Source organism: Capricornis sumatraensis, chromosome 20, assembly GCF_032405125.1.
Source record: "Capricornis sumatraensis isolate serow.1 chromosome 20, serow.2, whole genome shotgun sequence".
Classification (NCBI taxonomy): domain Eukaryota; kingdom Metazoa; phylum Chordata; class Mammalia; order Artiodactyla; family Bovidae; genus Capricornis; species Capricornis sumatraensis.
Window position 1 is genome coordinate 21,221,500 of NC_091088.1, and position 21,961 is coordinate 21,243,460.

The 21,961-nt window shown below is 39.9% G+C and overlaps 1 long non-coding RNA gene across 1 annotated transcript in view; it reads left to right on the forward strand.

Annotated features, from left to right (window-relative positions):
• Nucleotides 1-482: 482 nt before the first annotated feature.
• Nucleotides 483-21,961, forward strand: part of LOC138095791 (uncharacterized) — a 37,583-nt gene continuing 16,104 nt past the window's right edge. The window contains exon 1 of the long non-coding RNA XR_011146416.1: nucleotides 483-558. This is a non-coding gene — a long non-coding RNA (uncharacterized lncRNA). The remainder of the gene's footprint in view (nucleotides 559-21,961) is intronic.

The window sequence follows — 21,961 nt, forward strand, 5'->3', positions numbered from 1 at the left end:
CCAAGGAGTTGAAATTTATCCTGAAAACCCTGGGGAGTAATTGAAGTCATGATTCTCTTTTCACCTAACTCCTGTTTTTCTCAAATCCTGACCAAAATGCTGCTCTTTGAGTGAAATTTTTCTTGACTCCATAACCAGTTGAACATTGCTTTCTTATTTGAATTCCCACTACTCTTGGCTTGTGGAACTTGAATGGTATTTTGCCGTGAGTCTGAGCTCCATTAGTAGGTTCCTTAGGGGAAATTCACTGTTCTATTTTTGAATGCAGATGGTCTAGTTTTGAATGCAGTAAAGGCCCCGATAATTTCAATTCCTCCACTTCCTTTTCACATTTTGAGTGGTTCATAAGAGGCAATATAAAGTTGTGGAGGAGTTAAAACACGTAGGTTGGTAGCCTGGCTCTGCCATTTATTAACAACATGACCTTGAGCAAGTTACTTAACTTTTCTGAGGCTATTGCCTCACATGTAAAATGGGGTTTAATAGTTTTTTATCATTGGCTTGTTCTGATGATTAAAAGAGTTGATATACAGTACTGAAAACAGGAGCTAAAACCAAGTAAGTATTAGCAACTTTTTTTTGCCCATTTGCCTATAAACTGTCACCATATCTCTATTCATTGTCTTTATCTAAATTCTTGGCTTTCCAAGTGGGATTTCCCAACTTCCTTCATTGCCTATGTGGAATAGTCCTCAGTCCTTCTTGGTGATCTTGGCTATCCAGTTCTCCCTGCTTGCTGATTACCAGATTCTCTCTTTCCTCCATCCATTCCTGTTCCACATGAGATTATGAACTAACAACTTTGTCTGAATTGCAACTTTTGTATAGTTCATTATTTTATTTTCATCTTATTTTCTTTCTGTCCATAAAGAGTTAAACTTCTATTTGTTCCAGTTTTACTTAATTTTTTTTTTTCAAAGGTTTTCCCTTGGTTAGATTTTAGCTTCTGTTTTCTAGTGAAGAATAGCTGGGTAAGTCCCACCGCCAGCACCACTCCCACCCAGGTCAGATTTACTTTACTACCTGACTTAAATCAGTTGGCACAGTTCATATTTTTATTTTCATTTATTTACAATAATTCCTCCATTTCTGAGCATTAATTGTAGTCAGCATTGTTATTTGCTAATGTTATAGGTCAACAAGTTATTTCAGAACAGTTCTGTGTGCTTCAGCTGACACATGCTCTTCTCCCTGTCATCACATACTGAGTCAAACCTGTGTCAGGGTGAGCACTGTAACGTTTTCAGCCACTGACTTTGTATTTTTAAGGTAGCTCATTTATTTTAGCTCCATATTTAGCTAATGCCGTGAAGGGAACAAGATCTTTATCTCATTTCATGTTTCAGGCATCATAAAATGCTGAGTCACAGTGCATCTGAGGGCTGCTCTCACTAGGCAAGTGATTTAAAGTTTGAAGTTGGAGTGGTTTCAGATTTCTGCCAGGTTTATATTGTTGTTCAATTTCTTTTTCTTCTTTAAATTTACTGTGCTTGTGTAATTTTGTGGGATTGGGAGTGGGGTGGAGGTGGATAAGGACTAGGGAGAGACTGTATGAACCAGAAAGGCCATTCATATTGTTCACAACTAACTGAATACAGTACCATGAGATCCATGATTTTAAATAGCCTTAAATATATGGTTCAGGCAGTTCAGACAGTAGTTTTGCTTTCTGCCTTTTATCTAACTAGTTTGTGTGTGTGTGTGTGTGTGTGTGTGTATGCATGTGTGTGTGTGTGCACTTGAATGTTTATTCTGCTATTGTGTGGAATGTTCTGTAAATCTAACTAGTTTTGAATGTACAAAGCAGATGACACCAGTTGAAATGTTTGTCAGGGCATACACAAGACATACCCTTGTCATGAGGATATTAGTACAATTAGAATTGATGATTGTTGGTACTCTGAGAAAAAAAATTGTGGAGTTTGGATCGCTGGATAATCTGCATTCCTTGCAGTTCCTAAGCTAGATTGTTTAGTAATGGTACAGCATGGTTATATAGGGTATATATGTATATGTGTGTGTATATATTGCACATACACAGTACAGTGTTTCTATGAACTGTGTTACAGTCTCATTTTTGTGCATGTTCTTAGTTGCTTCCATAGGATGCATTTCTAGGATACTGTTAATATTTTCATTTTGTCAGTTTGCATATGAAGAGCACATGCTTTTGTTCTGGCATATAATCTTAATATATTCTAAAGTTGTGGGTTTGCTTAAATAAAATTTCCATACCTTAAGTGTTAGAACAATTGTTAATAAACAATTGACAATATAGATTAGGAAAATCATCCAAAATCTATACTGACATTTAAGTATCAAATATATCTATATATAAATATATATGTGTGTGCATGTACACATATACACATATATATACATTTATATACATACACATATACATATGGTGTACATCATTGTATAGCTCCACAGCTAACCTGTTAAACCCTGTCATGTCAAACCTTTCTTGTCAATTAGCACATTTAACTTTTCAGTTTGCTTATATCATTGCAATGGTGTAGTAAGCAGAAAAACTGGAAAGTTTAACCATTTGTTTAGGGACAAATAATGGGGAAAATGTGTCTATATATTTATTCACTCATTCAACAAATATGTATTATGGACCCATTATGTGTTGGGCATTCTTTAGGGTAAGGGATACAATCATAAACAAAAAATCCTTTCCTTTACAGAACTTACATTCTAGTGGTGAAGATAGAAGGTAAACAAACAAGTAAATACATGGTATAACAGATGAAAAAGAAGAAAGATAAGGAAGTATTGGGGTTGGACAGTATTTTTATTTACAATATTTGGGGAAGACTTCATTGATAAGGTGACATTTGAACTGTAAAAGAAGTGATGGAGTTAGCCACAGGAATATTTGAGAAAACTTTCCAGGCAGTGGCAAGCAAAGGCAAGCAAAGGCCCTAAGGCAGAACATGCCTGCTTTATTAGAGGAAGGAGGCCAGTATGGCTGGGTGACAGCAAGTTAAGGAGATAGTACAAGGAGCTAAAGTCAGAGATGTTGTGAAAGACCCAGTTAGGTCCATTGTAAAGACTGGCTTTTACCCTTAGTGTGATGGGAAGCCTTTAACGAGATTGACCAGAAGAGAAACATAAACTAAGTGACATTTTAAATGGGTCTGTAGGACCTCCCTGGCGATCCAGTGGCTAAGACTATGAGCTTTCAATGCAGGGGGCCTGGCTTCTGGTCAAGAAACTAGATCCCACATGCTGAAAGAAAGATCAAAGATCCTGCATGCTGCAACTGAGACCCAGTGCAGCCAAATAAATAAAGATTAAACATAAATAAATGCATCCAGTAACTGTTGAGAATCTATTGTAATAAAACCCAAGAGAGGGATGACTTGGGCCCAGGTTGAAGATGTGGAAGTTGTTGAGGAATGGTTAGATTCTGGATATATTTAGAATTTGGAACTGATAGAGTTAAATCTGGGGTGGAAATGGTAAAAATAAGAGTTCATGTTAAATTAGAGATGCTTATTAGACATTCAAGGAGCAATGCTGAGTAAGCAGTGGGTTTATAAGAATGGAGTTGGAAGGGCTGCAGTTTAGATGTAAATTGAAGATTCCCTCAACACATTGATGGTATATAACTTAAGACTTGGTAATCTCACCTATGATAGTTTACTCAGTAACTACACATTAGAACCCCTGGAGGAATTTTTAAAAATTCCAGTGTCCCAGAGGTCCTGACTAAACTGATCAGAAATAGAGGAAGGCATTATATTTTTTTAAATAGTCTATTTTTGAATACTTAGATTGATTCTATTTTTGAATACTTAGATTGTTATAGTTTGTTTTTTAACGTAGTAAATGTTTTTTCACATTACAATGTTTTTTTTAACATTGTAAACAATGCTATGAACTGCCTTATAGTCTAATTTCTGTGCATATTCTTAGTTGCTTTCATAGGATACATTTCTAGAATATTGTTAATATTTTCATTTTGTCAATTTACTCCTGAAGAACACATGCTTTTGTTCTGGAATATAATCTTAAAATATTCTGGGCTTCCCTTGTGGCTCAGCTGGTAAAGAATCTGCCTGCAATGCAGGAGAGCAGGGTTTGATCCCTGGGTTGGGAAGATCCCCTGGAGAAGGGAAAGGCTACCCGCTCCAGTATTCTGACCTGGAGAATTCCATGGGCTGTATAGTCCATGGGGTCGCAAAGAGTCAGACACGACTGAGCGACTTTCACTTTCACTTCACTGCTGAGATGGGAAAAGGACATGGAATGATTGGATAATACACAACAGGAGGGCAGAAAAATTGGCAAAGGGCTTGGCAATAGCCTTTATTTTATTTTATTTTTTTAATTTTAAAATCTTTAATTCTTACATGCGTTCCCAAACATGAACCCCCCTCCCACCTCCTTCCCCATAACATCTCTCTGGGTCATCCCCATGCACCAGCCCCAAGCATGTTGTATCCTGCGTCAGACATAGACTGGCGATTCGATTCTTGGCAATAGCCTTTAAAATATTCTAAAAGTGTGGGTTTTTTTTTTAAATAAAATTTCCATACCTTAAGTGTTAGAATAATTTGTTATTAAACAATTGATAATATAAATTAAGAAAATCACCCAAAATCTATAGTGACATTGAAGTGTCAAATCTTTTTCCTAGACATAGTGCTTAAAGGTCTTAACATTGTTTAATCAAAAGAAATTGTTGCTAAGAATTTCTTCTGATTAAACAATGTAAATGAACAGAATCCAGAAAGTTCATTCAATTCTGACTTAGTCATTAAGGTAGTCACAATCTGAAAGTCAGCTTAATTTTCTTATCAGATACCTTTTTTCTCAATATATTTCATCAGGTTAAAACAAATCACAGTATCAAAGACACACAGTATAAAATGTTGGTAAACAAGGATCAGGGCTTCCCTGTTAAGTATGGAATTAGGAAGCTCAATTGCAGGAATTCAGGCAGTATGGACTAGGATGCCAACAGTAAAAATGGAGAGGCGTGAATGAATTTGGTATCAGTTCAGTTCAATCGCTCAGTCGTGCCCGACTCTTTGTGACCCCGTGCACTGCAGCATGCCAGGCCTCCCTGTCCATCACCAACTCCCAGAGTTTACTCAAACTCATGTCTGTTGAGTCGGTTATGCATCCAACCATCTCATCCTCTGTCATCCCCTTCTCCTCCCTCCTTCAATCTTTCCCAGCATTTTAGAAATAAAGCCTGCAGGTAATATGGATGAATCTCATTGCTATTTCCAGGTATTTCTCCCTCCCACATTCCTGAAAACATAAAGCCTTTAGTTTTTAGTCACCAGATAACATCATTTACTACCTGATATTGCATTGCCAGTTTATTGACCCTTGTTACTCCTCTTATTTCTCTTGTAGCTCTTGGTTTACTCTCCAGCTTCACTTCTGTCTTAATTTTTAGCTTGAAACATGTGTAAATGATCCTTCTAACACCCTGGCCACTTCCTTGAACTCACATTCAATGGTCTTGTCCTCCATTGCCATGGAGCTACTTACTCTGGTGGTTTTATAACTTTGTCATTGCCAAACTCTCATTAATCTCATTCACTGATTACCACTTATCTTTCCACTCCCTCTAATACTCTGAACCCAACAATCTTTCAACCACACCAGGACTGGATTTAGCAAAGTGGAGACCATTATGAGAATGGAACAAGGACTTTTAAAGTATACAGTGGAGAGATGATAATGTTTCATGGTGGATGTCAGAATGTAGTACTATCAATGGGTTATGGGGTCCTGGTCCTATAGGGGGATGGATTTGATATATTAATAGATGTTTGAAAGATGAGAAAAATTGAAATGATTTCATATTTTTATTTGAGGCACTAAAGTGGTGGTAAAATCATTTACAGAGATGAAAAAGGCTAAGGAAGGAGCAGATTTGGTGGTTGTATGAATCAAGACTATTAAATATTTTGGCAGAGTTAAATTTGAAATTCCAGTATCTAACTAGAAATGTAGACTAAGGAACCAAATCTAATTAATCACTTAGAGCTCAAGGAAGAGGTCAAAGCTGGGATAGAAATTTTGCAACAGTTATCCCAGGTGGCTTTCAAAGTCTGGGGAGTGGTTGAAGTCACCTTCTAGGCCCAGGGGAAAGGAGGAAAGGAGAGCCAACCAGTCCAGCCACAGTTTAAGAGGGCTGCACTTTCAATCTGAATAAGAAGGCAAAGTTCATAGGAGTTGACGCTATGGGAATTTTGATGGGCAGTGAATTCCAGAGGGCAGAGAGGAAGAATTTCAGACTTAATTATTTTAGACCCAATCGACAGGAATTTAAATTTTTACTACTTCAATTTTTTTCCAGCTCAAATCTGGTGTGATCTGGCTATAAAAATTCTTGAATGGTTTATTGTTGTTATTGTTCAGTTGCTCAGTCATGTCCAACTCTTTTTAATCCCTTGGACTGCAGCACACCAGGCTTCCCTGTCCTTCACCATCTCCCGGAGTTTGTTCAAACTCATGTCCATCGAGTTGGTGATGCCATCCAACCACCTCATCCTCTGTCATCCCCTTCTCCTCCTGCCTTCAATCTTTCCCAGCATCAGGGTCTTTTCTAACGAGTCAGCTCTTCACATCAGGTGGCCAAAGTGTTGGAGTTTCAGCTTCAGCATCAGTCCTTCCAATGAATATTCAGGACTAATTTCCTTTAGGATGGACTGGTTGGATATCCTTGCAGTCCAAGGGACTCTCAAGAGTCTTCTCCAACACCACAATTCAAAAACATCAATTCTTTAGCACTCAATCTTCTTTATGGTCCAGCTCTCACATCCATACATGACTACTAGAAAAACCATAGCTTTGGTTTTTCCAGAATGGAAAATGGTTTTCCAGGATGGTTTATTACAGAACTTTAATTATATCAAAAGATGTTGGGTATTTTTCCAATTCTAGCATAATCAAGAGTCCTAACACTTTCTCTCTAAATATCTGGGTCTGAAGGATTTATCAGTTTTTTAAAGGAAAAAGAAAGAAAGAAAAATAACTTGATTCAGCCTACTTAAATGATTATAATCATTTAATCATTTCATTAAATGATGTTCAAATCACCTATTCTTCAGTTTCATCTATCTCAACTTGAATGTTTCTCATACCTATGAATTTATGAATGTAGACATCTTGCTTTGGAGAAGGCAATGGCACCCCACTCCAGTACTTTTGCCTGGAAAATCCCATGGACAGAGGAGCCCGGTGGGCTGCAGTCCATGGGGTCACTAGAGTCAGACATGACTGAGCGACTTCACTTTCACTTTTTATTTTCATGCATTGGAGAAGGAAATGGCCACCCACTCCAGTGTTCTTGCCTGGAGAATCCCAGGGATGGGGAAGCCTGGTGGGCTGCCATCTATGGGGTCGCACAGAGTCGGACATGACTGAAGTGACTTAGCGGCAGCAGCAGACATGTTGCTTACAGTAAAGTTATTTTAAAATTTATTTTAATTAATATATTTATGTCATTCAAAATTATACAAAGAGAAATCTTGCTTCCATCCCTGTCCTCTTCACCCCTGTTTACCTCATACCAATTGCCTGTATTTCTTGTCTTTCTATCATTTCTTTATACAAGTCAAACAATTTAAATTTATATTCTTACCTCCACTTCTTTTTAATATAAAAGTAGAATACTATTAATATATGTTCTGCTCTGCACTGTATTTGAACTAAAATCCTTAAAATCCTTCCACATCAGTACAGAGAGATTTTCCTCATTCTTTTTTTTTTCACAATAGTAAAAGATGTTTATCTGTTTTCACAATCAATAGCTAGACAAAAAATAAAAGATAATTACAATTGCAAGCCATAGTGGGAACATGTTTAACTTAACAATATAAAATAATTACATACTATTTGGCAGGGGGTGTCAAGCAGAGTGATGTGGTAAGTGGAAGTGCATACATGCGCTTCATCCACCCAGCCAGTCTATGTCTTTTTCGGTTGGTGCATTTAATCTATTCACATTTAAGGTAGTTATCAATATGTATGGGCTTCCTTCATAGCTCAGTTGGTGAAGAATCTGCCTGCAATGCAGGAGACCTGGGTTCAATTCCCAAGTCGGGAAGATCCCCCAGAGAAGGTAATGGCCATCCACTGCAGTATTCTTGCCTGGAAAATCCCATGGACAGAGCAGCCTGGCGGGCTACAGTCCATGGATTCGCAGAGTTGGACATGACTTAGCGACTAAACCACCACCATCAATATGTATGATCCTATTACTGTTTTCTTAATTGTTTTGGGTTTATTTTCTGTAGGGCTTTTCCTTTCCTTGTGTTTCCTTCCTAGTGAAGTTCCTTTAGCATTTGTTGTAAAGCTGGTTTGGTGGTGCTGAATTCTCTTAACTTTTGCTTGTCTGGAAAGATTTTGATTTCTCCAAAAAATCTGAAGGAGGAGAGTCTTGCTGGGTAGAGTATTCTTGATTTAGGTTCTTCCCTTTCATCACTTTAAATATATCATGCCATTCCCTTCTGGCTTGTAGAGTTTCTATTGAGAAATCAGCCGGTAGCCTAATGGGAGTTCCCTTGTATGTTATTTGTCATTTTTCCCTTGTTGCTTTTAATATTTTATCTCTGTCTTTAATTTTTGTCAGTTTGATTACTGTATGTCTCAGTGTGTTCTTCCTTGGGTTTATCCTTCCTGGGACTCTGTGGTTCCTGGACTTCATTGACTATTTCCTGTCCCATATTCAGGAAGTTTTCAGCTATTATCTCTTCAAATATTTTCCTAGAAAACAAAAATATTTCTCAGGACCTTTCTCTTTCTCTTCTCCTTCTGGGACCCCTCTAATGCGAATGTTTGTGCATTTGATGTTGTCCAGAGGTCTCTTAGGCTGTCTTCATTTCTTTTCATTCTTTTTTCTATATTCTGTTCTCTGGCAGTGATTTCCACCATTCTGATGGGAGAGACTGGTGGTAGGAAAAACTGGGTCTTGCTCTGGTAGGCAGGGCCTTGCTCAGTAAAGCTTTAATCCAATTATCTGGTGATAGATGGGGTTGCACTCCCTCCCTGGTAGTTGTTTGGCCTGAGATGACCCAGCGCTGGGGCCTAGGGCTGTGTGGTAGGGTTAATGGTGAACTCCAAGAGGATTTATGCCAAGAGAGACCTGCCAGTGCCCCCGTCCCTATGGTGAGCCCCTGCCAACCCAGGCCCTACAACACAAGCAGGGAGCTTTGGCGCAGTCTCCTGTGGTCACTGCTCCTCTCCTCTGGGTCCAGGAGCACGCAAAATTTTGCTTGTGCCCTCTAAGACTGAGCTCTCTGTTTCCCTCAGTCCTCTGGAAAGCCTATAATCAAATCCCACTGGCCCTCCAGGCCAGATTCCCTGGGGATTCCCAGTCCCTTTGTGCGATCCCCAGGCTGGGAAGCCTGACAAGGGGTTCAGAACCTTCACAACAGTGTGAGAACTTCTTTGGTATTATTATTCTCCAGTCTGTGGCTCACCCACCTGACAGGGATGGGATTTGATTTTATCGATATTGTGCTCCTCCTGCCTCCTCACTGCAGCTTCTTCTTTGACTTTGGATGTGGGGTATCTTTTCTTGGTGGGTTCCAGTGTCCACCTGTCGATGGTTGTTCAAGAGCTAGTTGCAACTTTGGTGCTCTCACAGGTGGAGATGAGCACGCGTCCTTCTACTCCATCATCTTGAACCAGACTCTTCATTCTTTTTTGTAGCAACATACATTGTGAGAACGTACCATGATTTATTTAATTAGCTCTTTTTGATGAACAATTGACCTGTTATCTGGTAACTAAGATATGTATCTATCCCAGAGATGAAAATGCCTTAGAAGTTATTCTTTATTTACCAATTTCAGGAAATAGGATCAAATTCTTCAGCAGTATTCTACAAGGGTGAAAAAAGTATTGAGTTTATTTTTGATAGCTTAATTTTTAAAGGAAATTAATCAAAAGAAAAATTCCAATTTTCTTGAGAACAGAAGGCATTGTTTTCAAATATCCTAGAATTCTAGGTCAACGTAATGGAGACATTTCTTTAGCTGTGGTTTAGCTGTGAATTTGGCTAGCAGATTTATTCTTCTAAAGAAACAAACTACTCAGGTCCAACTGGAAAAATACATAGAAGAAATCCAGAGGATTGTTGGCCTTGACGATGGAAGCCCTCTTTCTGCTCTAAAAGAAACCACAATAGAGTACTCTTTAGGGGGATCTCCATGAGCAATAAAGCTCACTGAAATGATTATTGTTCAAGTCTGTGTCTCCTTGGAAAGAAGATTCCATTCTGAAATTTTCTTTCAGCAAATTTATTTAATTTTTTTTCCAGCCAGATTAGGGGGCTGGCAGACTAATAAGGTTTATGAATGAATAGCTCTCATTCTCTAAAAAGCCAATGGTAACCTTAAGTGAAGTGACCCACCTCAACTCCAGCAAGAATTTCTTGTAAGAGTTCTTTTATCTCTTTTCTGAGCAGGATTAATTAAGTTTTAAAAGTTAGTTGTTAGTCCTCTAAAAATTGCTCCACAACTTTGAAAAGTCCACAAGTTGTGGCTGTTCTCCTTTGCTAAGGTAGTCCTCAGTAACAGCAGCTAACAATCTAACATTTATTGAGTACTCACTCCTACCAGGTACCATAGAATAGGCATGGCCTCTTTCCTCAAGAAAATCATCATGAAGATAGCTTCAACACTGCTGTGTTTTCCAGCAGTTGGATTCCACAATTGGAGGAACATTGAGATGTGAATGTGGTTTATCACTAATAAAAAGATTTCAATTGCTCTTTGGAGATGGGAGATGCATACTATAACTATAATTGTATAAATACTGTAACTGTAGGTTCCAGGATGCTCTATTAGGCTAAAGGAAATGCCATCTGTAGATTGTGCAAAGACCAAAGTCATGGTTCTCATGTCTGTTGTACAGTAAGTTTTCTGAGGGTGAAAGTAATTTAAAGATCCCTTCCTACTTTTCTATAAGTTTCATGGGAGCAGAAATTATATCTCTCTTGCTTGTTTTACTTCCTCTACTTTAAAAAGTACTTTGTACATAGTAGTAAAGTATTAAAATGACAATTAACCATAAGGAAAACTTTACAGGGGGGAAGGGAGGGGAGAGCAATGTAGTAATTGGTATAGTACCACTGGGTAGAATTTGCAGTGAGAGAGGAAGACTGGACATAGCAACTCTTAACATAGCATGGACAGGTGAGAATTTATAGTTAAGAAGCAAAGTGGGGATCAGTGGGTAGAAAATTACTAGGAAACAACATCAGAGGTAACTGGAGATGCTGCTAAACTGACCTAATGGGCTTCTTGGTAAAGGCAGCCTAGGGTGATAAAACATCATCTGAGAGATTCTAGTGGTTGAGGAAGCTGTTAAGATATAGAGGGTGATGAGATATGCAGGATGGGAGATTCTGGCTAAACGGACTTATCAGGATTCTTGTTTAAATTGGACAATGTAGTAGATGAACACAGAAGTCTGAAAGTCAGGTTGAGTTGAAAAAAGTTCAGGGGCATCTGAGTAAAGTTTGGTCAATGAGAGAATATTTTTCAAAAGAAAGCAGTCAATTATCTGTGGAATGGATAATGAATAACAATGAATTCCTTGTATAAAATATTCACGTATTCACCCATTTGTTCATTTCACAAATACCTAAGTGAAATATTTATATAGACACTGTTCTAGGCACTTGGGGGAAAAAAGTCAGTGAACAACTCCCAGATTCAATTTCTGTCCTCTTGGAACTTATATTCTAGTTGTAAACAAGATAAGTAAGTAAAATATATATAAAGTTTGATAGAGACCAGTGCTTCAGAGAAGAAGAAGCAGTGAAAGAGAAAAATAAATGTTGTGAGAAGGATATAGGATTGAAATTGTAGAAATGGTGTCCGGAGAAGACCTCCCTAAGATGGTGACATTTAAGTAAAGCCCAGATATAAATGAAGAAGGAAGGATCTGCCAGATATCTGGGGAAAGAACATTCCAATTCAAGCAGAAGGAACAGCACGTGTACAAATCCTGTGACAGGAGTGTGCCAAGGAGTCTGCCAAAGTTAGAAAGCTAAAGCAAGACAGGACATACAGAGCCTTATGTTCCTTGTGTAGACTTTGACCTTTACATAGCATTAGATGGGAAGACACTGAAAGATTTTGAGCAGGGAAGCAAGGTGCTGGGATGGACATTTTCAAAGGGTACTCTACTGCATTGCGAATGGATTGAAGAGCAATAAGGGCAGAAGTTAAGAGGTTATTACAACAATCCAGGCAAGATAAGAAAGGTTTCCTCAGTGATCATTGCAAAGCAATAGAGAAAAACAATAGAATGAGAAAGACTGGAGATCTCTTCAAGAAAATTGGAGATACCAAGGGAACTTTTCATGCAAAGATGGGCACAATAAAGGACAGAAATGGTATGGACCTAATAGAAGCAGAAGATAATAAGAAGAGGTGGCAAGAATACACAGAAGAACTATAAAAAAAAAATCTTCATGACCTAGATAACCATGATGGTGTCATCACCCCCCTAGAGCCAAACATCCTGGAATGAGAAGTCAAGAGGGCCTTAGGAAGCATCACTACAAAAAGAGCTAGTGGAGGTGATGGGATTCCAGCTGAGCTATTTCAAATCCTAAATGATGATGCTGTGAAAGTGCTGTACTCAATATGCCAGCAAATCTGGAAAACTCAGCAGTGGCCACAGGACTGGAAAAGGTCAGTTTTCATTACAATCCCAAAGAAAGGGAATGCCAAAGAATGTTCCAACTCTGCACAATTGCACTCATCTCACACACTAGCAAAGTAATGCTCATATTCTCCAAGCCAGTCTTCAACAGTATGTGAACCATGAATTTCCAGACGTTCAAGCTGGATTTAGAAAAGGCAGAGGAATCAGAGATCAAATTGCCAGCATATGTTGGATCATAGAAAAAGCAAGAGAGTTCCAGAAAAACATCTATTTCTGCTTTATTCACTATGCCAAAGCTTTTGACTGTGTGGATCACAACAAACTGTGGAAAATTCTGAAAGAGATGGGAATACCAGATCACCTTAGCTGCCTCCTGAAAAGTCTGTATGCAGGTCAAGAAGCAACAGTTAGAACCGGACATGGAAAAAAAGACTGGTTCCAAATTGGGAAAAGAGTATGTCAAGGCTGTATATTGTCACCCTGCTTATTTAACTTATATGCAGAGTACATCATGTGAAATGCTGGGCTGGGTGAAGCCCAAGCTGGAATCAAGATTGCTGGGAGAAATACCAGTTACCTCAGATATGCAGATGACACCACCCTTATGACAGAAAGTGAAGAGGAAGTAAAGAGCCTCTTGATGAAAGTGAAAGAGGAGACTGAAAAAGTTGGCTTAAAACTCAGCAATCAAAAAAACGAAGATCATGGCAACTAGTCCCATCACTTCATGGCAAATAGATGGAGAAACAATGGAAACAGTGAGAGACTTTATTTTTTGGGGTTCCAAAGTCACTGCAGATGGTGACTGCAGCCATGAAATTAAAAGATGCTTGCTTCTTGGAAGAAAAGCTATGACCAACCTAGACAGAATATTAAAAAGCAGAGACATTGCTTTGCCAACAAAGGTCTGTCTAGTCAAAGCTATGGTTTTTCTAGTAGTCATGTATGGATGGAGAGGGCAATGGCAACCCACTCCTGTATTCTTGCCTGGATAATCCCATGGATGGAGGAGCCTGTTGGGCTGCTGTCTATGGAGTCGCACAGAGTCGGACATGATTGATGCGACTTAGCAGCAGCAGCAGCATGTATGGATGTAAGAGTTGGACTATAAAGAAAGCTGAGCACCAAAGAATTGATCCTTTTGAACTGTGGTGTTGGAGAAGACCCTTGGGAGTCCCTTGGACTGCAAGGAGATCAAACCAGTCAATCCTCAAGGCAATCAGTCCTGAATATTCATTGGAAGGACTGATGCTTAAGATGAAACTCCAATACTTTGGCCACCTGATGCAAAGAACTGACTCCTTGGAAAAGACTCTGATGCTGGAAAAGATTGAAGACAGAAGGAGAAGGGGACGACAGTGGATGAGGTGGTTGGGTGGCATCACCGACTTGATGGATATGAGTCTGAGCAAGCTCTGGGAGTTGATATCATAGAGGGAAGCCTCGCATGCTGCAGTCCATGGGACTGCAAAGAGTCAGACACAACTGAACGACTGAATTGAACTGAGGCAAGAGATGTCCAGGGTGTTTTTGATACCAGATATTTATCAGTGGCTGAATTCTAGGTTGACTTTTGAAGACAACAAAGAAAGTAATAGCTTACGGATCTGTTGTGAGGTGTGAAAAAAAGGGAAGGGTGAGAAACATGGGCAAATGCTTACAGTTGGTGCTGAGCTGTGTCTTTGACCACAGTATGTTACACTGAAACATTATTCACATGTGTAAAGCAAAAATATAATGCTCCACAAAAATAGGTAGTGTAAAATAGCATGCCCCACCAATTTCTTGACTTGTGCATCTGCTTAGCATTTACCACACTAGAGTATGTTTCACTTGATTGTTAAACCCCATAGAGTTTAGGCTCTTAATGGGTAAGGTTTGTGACTTTTGTTTTTATTTCTCTATTTCCTAGCAAAGTACCTGGCGTAGTGTAGACACTAAATACACATTTAGTAAGTGAATAGATTTTTCTAAATATGTTATATTCCCATATTAATTAATTTTAAACTCTTCTGGGGACTTCCCTGGGGATCCAGTGGTTAAGAATCTACCTGCCAATGCAGGGAACATGGGTTCAATCTCCTGGTCCAGGAATATCCCATATGCTGCAGAGCAATTAAGCCCATGTGCCATAAATACTAAGCCCACATGTCTCAACTAGAGAAAGCCCACATGCCACATTGAAGACCCAGCACAACCAAAAAAACAAAACAACAAAACAACAAAAACAAAAAGAAAGAAAGGAAAGGGGAAAAGGTTACTTTAAAATTAAATTAAAATGATATATTCATGAATAAAATATTATTTTTCCTTTGCTCCAGACTCTCAGCCTTTTTCCTTAGAAAGCTATTTCTGTTAATAACACCCTCTTTTGCATAATCTCAGGCATTTTCTATGTACATGTAAGCATATATACATTTTATTCACAAATAATTGCATAGAATGCAGTTTTCTTTTTCCACCAAATTTTAATAAAAATTGTACCTAGGAACAGATTGGTTTACTAATTTACCTTCTCTGGTCAAAGCAATTCATGTTAGAAAAAAATTCAATAAAACAGTTTCTACTTTTTCTATAGTCTTTTTCATTCATTAGTTATTCACTCCTTTTTGTTTTTCCATACCAGATCACCCCTTCGGAGGCATATAAAATTCAGAGGATTTAAAATTTGGTTCATAAAATAAATCACTCATTCCCAATAAGCAATGCAACACCACATATTATTTATTCAGTTCAGATACATTGACCATGGTTGTGTGTTGCTACAAATGTTTTATGATTTCAGCTTCACAGTGCTATCATTTTTGGCCAAGACCAGAGCAGTTTCCATCTTGCAGTGGGCGAGAAATAGAACTTTTTCTATTGCTCTATAACTCAATCTCTATCTAAGACCTCTGTTTGACCAAGGTTGTGGAAAGATGGAGTTCCTCCTTTTCCTGTGGTTCTGTCTAAGCTCTAGGGGCTTTTGTCATACCACAAAGTTGGGGTGCCCTCTTTGTTGCCTACTAGGTGTCCATGAAACCATGCTTCCCCCCATCTGCTGGTCCCTTCAGGTCATGTAGCCAAGTTCACCCTGTAGAGAATGGCATCATTGCTGCTGCTTTCGTTGTGCTTGGGCTTTGGGCAGGAATTGTGCTCCTCTGAAGCCACATATGCCTAGACTCCTTTGCAGTCATTTCCTCTCTGGGGCTTTGCAACTTTCTCCATGTAAGGGGATGCAAGTGGGTTTGTTTTCAAACTCCGAGGTTTTAGCAAGTTTCTTTCCGCATTGTTCATCAGACAGCATTCAGCCCCATTCACTCGGTTTTCACTGTGTCTGAACCTTCATTGGTTTCTCTCCATTTCTCTTTTCTCCCCAACAAGCTACCAGTCTTCAATCAGGGATAGATGTAGATGGGGTGGGGAAAAAGAGCCAAGAGGTGAAAGGGGTCATTATTCTGCTGGTAAAATCTCTTAGCATTTCTTTTAGGTTTCTGTTCTGGGATATTACTCAGCTGGCCCTCCCCCTGCCTACATCTGGCCCCCTCCCTTCCGGCCCCAGCATATCAGCCGCCTCCTATTACATCGTATAAAGGAAAATCCATTAGAAGTGCTCTACCAGGTCAGCATTTAACTTTCCAGAGGATTCTATTTGTTAAAATTCGGTCTTCCTCTTTGTATCTGAATTCATAGGGTTAAAAGGGGCAGAGTATTTGGCAAACCTGAACCAGAGGACAGTAAAATCTGTTCTTTGTCTGTTCCTGAAGGGTAATGCCCTAAGCAAATATCTGAGAAGGCCCAGAAAGTGAGCTGGATCAAGTCTCGGTCCCAGGAGATGAACAATTTTGGGTGTGGGCAGCACAACCACTTATGTCTCCCCAGCTCATTATTGGTCCTATCTACCTTTGGGACAACTAGGCTTTGTGGTTTCCTTCTTTCAAGCCTTTCCAGATATATCTCTACCAACTCCTGCTTTAGAGAGAAATCCAATACATAGTGTATATGACTCTTGATTCAGGGCTCTAAGATGTGGCAGAATTATTTAGAAATGCTTAAGACAAAATTAATTTCATTGCACTAAACAAGAGGCAGTATATACATTCTATTAGGCTGAAAAACTCAGTTTCTTTCTTTTTTCTATTTGGGTTTACTATATAGTATTATCACGTATGTGTGTGCGGGTGTGTGTGCTCAGTCGTGTCTGACTCTTTGCAACCTTTTGGACTGTAGTCCACCAGGCTCCTCTGTCCACAGGATTTTTTTGGCAAGAATATTGGAGTGGGTTGCCATTTCCTTCTCCAGGGATCGAACCCGTGTCTCCTGTGTCTCCTGCACTGCAGGCGGATTCTTTACTGCAGATCCATTGGGGAAGCCCATAATATTAACAAAGATTAAGCCTTCAGGAAAGAAGTGAAAATATGTAGAGTTTTGTTCGTGACATAGACTTTAAAAAGCCAATGTCCAACATAGTCTGAGACACTAGGGTTGGCAGCATGCATCTCCGCCTTGTTTGTGCTGCTCCTCCCCGAGCAGCTTTGTCTCTAAGTGTACTGCCACTATGGCAAAGGCTGCAGAAAATTCATTCATCTCTTTCCCTCTTTCAACACCATTGGTCTTACTTCATCATCTGTGAACTGATGTTTTCCAGTCACAATTATACTTCAAATTTAGAAAAACACTCAGCATGTAATTTAGAGTCTTAGGACTGCATTGTATCTCACAGCAAGTGCAAAGGTGGATCCAGGGAACTGACTTTGTTTCTTGCCTTGAGTACCAAGAACCCCAAACTTTGGTTGGCAGCTTCAATAGTACTATCCCCAAATTCAGTTCAGTTCAGTTCAGTCACTCAGTTGTGTCTGACCCTTTGTGACCCCATGAATCGCAGCACGCCAGGCCTCCCTGTCCATCACCGTCTCCCGAGTTCACTCAGACTCACGTCCATTGAGTCCGTGATGCCATCCAGCCATCTCATCCTGTGTCGTCCCCTTCTCCTCCTGCCCCCAATCCCTCCCAGCATCAGGGTCTTTTCCAATGAGTCAACTCTTTGCATGAGGTGTCCAAAGTACTGAGCTTCAGCTTTAGCATCATTCCTTCCAAAGAAATCCCAGGGTTGACCTCCTTCAGAATGGACTGGTTGGGGGACTCTCAAGAGTCTTCTCCAACACCACAGTTCAAAAGCATCAATTCTTTGGCGCTCAGCCTTCTTCACAGTCCAACTCTCACATCCATACATGACTACTGGAAAAACCATAGCCTTGGCTAGATGGACCTTAGTCGGCAAAGTAATGTCTCTGCTTTTGAATATATTATCTAAGTTGGTCATAACTTTTCTTCCAAGGAGTAAGCATCTTTTAATTTCATGGCTGTAGTCACCATCTGCAGTGGTTTTGGAGCCCCCAAAAATAAAGTCTGACACTGTTTCCACTGTTTCCAAATCTATTTCCCATGAAGTGATGGGACCAGATGCCATGATCTTCGTTTTCTTAATGTTGAGGTTTAAGCCAACTTTTTCACTCTCCTCTTTTACTTTCATCAAGAGGCTTTTTAGCTCCTCTTCACTTTCTGCCATAAGAGTGGTGTCATCTGCATATCTGAGGTTATTGATATTTCTCCCAGCAATCTTGATTCCAGCTTGTGTTTCTTCCAACCCAGCATTTCTCATGATGTACTCTGCATATAAGTTAAATAAGCAGGGTGACAATAGACAGCCTTGACATACTCCTTTTCCTATTTGGAACCAGTCTGTTGTTCCATGTCCAGTTCTAACTGTTGTTTCCTGACCTGCATACAGATTTCTCAAGAGGCAGGTCAGGTGGTCTGGTATTCCCATCTCTTTCAGAATTTTCCACAGTTGATTGTGATCCACACAGTCAAAGGCTTTGGCATAGTCAATAAAGCAGAAAAAGATGTTTCTCTGGAACTCTCTTGCTTTTTTGATGATCCAGTGGATGTTGGCAATTTGATCTCTGGTTCCTCTGCCTTTTCTAAAACCAGCTTGAACATCAGGGAGTTCACGGTTCACGTATTGCTGAAGCCTGGCTTGGCGAATTTTGAGCATTACTTTACTAGCATGTGAGATGAGTGCAATTGTGCGGTAGTTTGAGCATTCTTTGACATTGCCTTTCTTTGGAATTGGAATGAAAACTGACCTTTTCCAGTCCTTGTGGCCACTGCTGAGTTTTCCAAATTTGCTGGCATATTGAGTGCAGCACTTTCACAGCATCATCTTTCAGGATTTGAAATAGCTCAACTGGAATTCCATCACCTCCACTAGCTTTGATCATAGTGATGCTTTCTAAGGCCCACTTGACTTCACATTCCAAGATGTCTGGCTCTAGATTAGTGATCACATCATCATGATTATCTGGGTCCTGAAGATCTTTTTTGTACAGTTCTTCTGTGTATTCTTGCCACCTCTTCTTAATATCTTCTGCGTCTGTTAGGTCCATACCATTTCTGTCCTTTATCGAGCCCATCTTTGCATGAAATGTTCCCTTGGTATCTCTAATTTTCTTGAAGAGATCTCTAGTTTTTTCCCTTCAGTTCTTTTCCTCTATTTCTTTGCATTGATCACTGAAGAAGGCTTTCTTATCTCTTCTTGCTATTCTTTGGAACTCTGCATTCAGATGCTTACATCTTTCTTTTTCTCCTTTGCTTTTCGCCTCTCTTCTTTTCACAGCTATTTGTAAGGCCTCCCCAGACAGCCATTTTGCTTCTTTGCATTTCTTTTCCATGGGGATGGTCTTGATCCCTGTCTCCTGTACAATGTCACGAACCTCAGTCCATAGATCATCAGGCACTCTATCAATCAGATCTAGACCCTTAAATCTATTTCTCACTTCCACTGTATATCCAACAACACAAGAGAAGACTCTACACATGGACATCACCAGATGGTCAACACCGAAATTAGATTGATTATATTCTTTGCAGCCAAAGATGGAGAAGCTCTATACAGTCAACAAAAACAAGACCAGGAGCTGACTGTGGCTCAGATCATGAACTCCTTATTACCAAATTCAGACTCAAATTGAAGAAAATAGGGAAAACCGCTAGACCATTCAGTTATGACCTAAATCAAATCCCTAAATTAGTACATTTATAATAAGTTGCTAATTTCTTTATTACTTTATTCTAAAAATGTATAAACTGATTATTTTAACCTGATTGTATAGGGTTTGCACAGGGTTCATTTTGCTTCATATGTTTAACTATTTTCTCTTACTCTTTATGATACTTCAAAGAAAATCATTTAGACAAGAAGGCATTTGGTATTCTAGGTCAGGACTTGGTAATTTAATCAGCTGCAGAGAGGCACAAATGGGGTAAACTGTTCAGTTCAGTCGTTCAGTCGTGTCCGACTCTTTGCGACCCCATGGACTGCAGCACGCCAGGCCTCCCTGTCCATCACCAACTCCCGAAGTTTGCTCAAACTCATGTCCATCAAGTCAGTGATGCCATCCAACCATCTCATCCTCTGTTGTCCCCTTCTCCTCCTGCCTTCAATCTTTCCCAGCATCAGGGTCTTTTCCAGTGAGTCAGTTCTTTACATCAGGTGGCCAAAGTATTGGAGTTTCAGCTTCGGCATCAGTCCTTCCAATGAATATCTGGACTGATTTTCTTTAGGATGGACTGGTTGGATCTCCATGCAGTCCAAGGGACTTTCAAGAGTCTTCTCCAACACTACAGTACAAAAGCATCAATTCTTCAGTGCCAAGATTTCTTTATAGTACAAGTCTCACATCCATACATGACTACTAGAAAAACCACAGCTTTGGCTAGACTGATCATTGTTGGCAAAGTAATGTCTCTGCTTTTTAATATGTTGTCTAGTTTAGTCACAGCTTTTCTTCCAAGGAGGGTCCTACAATTTGGATAGAAGAGGATTGTAACATTCTGAAGGACTTGAAAAGTGAAAGTGAAAGTTAGTCACTCAGTCGTGTCTGACTCTTTGTGACCCCATGGACTATAGCCCACCAGGCTCCTCTGTCCATGGAATTCTCCAGGCAAGAATTCTGGAATGGGAAGGACTTATATATCAACAAAATGAAGAAGCCCTTTTTCAGGTCCAGCTAGCTGTAACCAGATAGAAATGAGTCCTGGGACTTCCTTGGTGGTCCAATGGTTAAGATGCCACACTTCCACTGTAGGGGACATGAGTTCAATCCCTGGTTGGGCAACTAAGATTGCACATATCACATGGCCAAAAAAAAAAAAAGAAGAAGAAAAATGTGAGTCTTATGTTGACAGAACTACTATTTCAAGACAATGTGAAATTCCAAATTTTCATGAGAAATTAATTTTTTTTTAATTACATGGTTCCTACCAAAACAAACCTTCATGCCAGATTTAGCCTATGGGTCACCTGGTTGAAACTTCTATTCTCAACATTCTGGTTTATAATATTTCTGTTATTAAAATTAAACTATAAGACTCCATAAGGAAGATCTTGGCTGATTTTTGCCAAATCAATACAGACATTAGAGAACATATTTTTAATCCAGGAAAGAGAGTGAAAAATTAAAACTCCCTCCAAACAGTGGCAATTTTGACACCTTTCTTCAGAGAATAAGAATAGAGCAAAAAATGTTCACTGAAAGAATTTGGACATGGGGGAAAATACCTTTTAGAAAAGGACGTGACAGAGGCATCACCAGGATGGCAGAGTAGAAAGGCCTGTACTCACCTCCTCCCACAGGCACACCACAATTACACTATTTGTGGAGACCCCCCTCTATGAGAACTACCTGAAGACTAGAAGAAAAGGTTTTCCAAACTAAAAATACGAAGAAGGAAATGTGAGACGGGTAGGAGGAACAGAAATGCAGCCTAGTCAAGATGTAAGCCCCCAGGTAGGTGACCCACAAATGAGATAATCACCAATGCGAAGGCTGTCCCCACGGAGTAAGGAGTCCAAGTTGCATACTGGGCTCCCCTGCCCAGGGGTCTTGAGCCAGGAAGACAAGCCCCCAGGACTTCTGACACTGTGGGCCAGTGGGAGTGGTGGGAGAGCAGGAGGGCTGTAGGGAACACACTGCTCTGAAAGGACATGCCCCAAAGCTCCTACCCTGAGTGCTGGCAGATGCAGTGATTTGGAAGAGGCCCAGGCCAGACCTCCTTGCTCATCTTGGAGAGGCTCCTGCAAAGATAGGAGGTTACTGGGATTCATGCTGGGGACACAGATGCTGGCAGCAACCATTTGGGGGGATTTGTTTTGCCATGACAGCACTGTGCTAACAAGTGCAATTTGGAGTCTTCCCTCTAGCCTATTATCTCCAGGGGCTTACATAACTTCCAGTGGGTCTTCATGAGCCCAGGACCC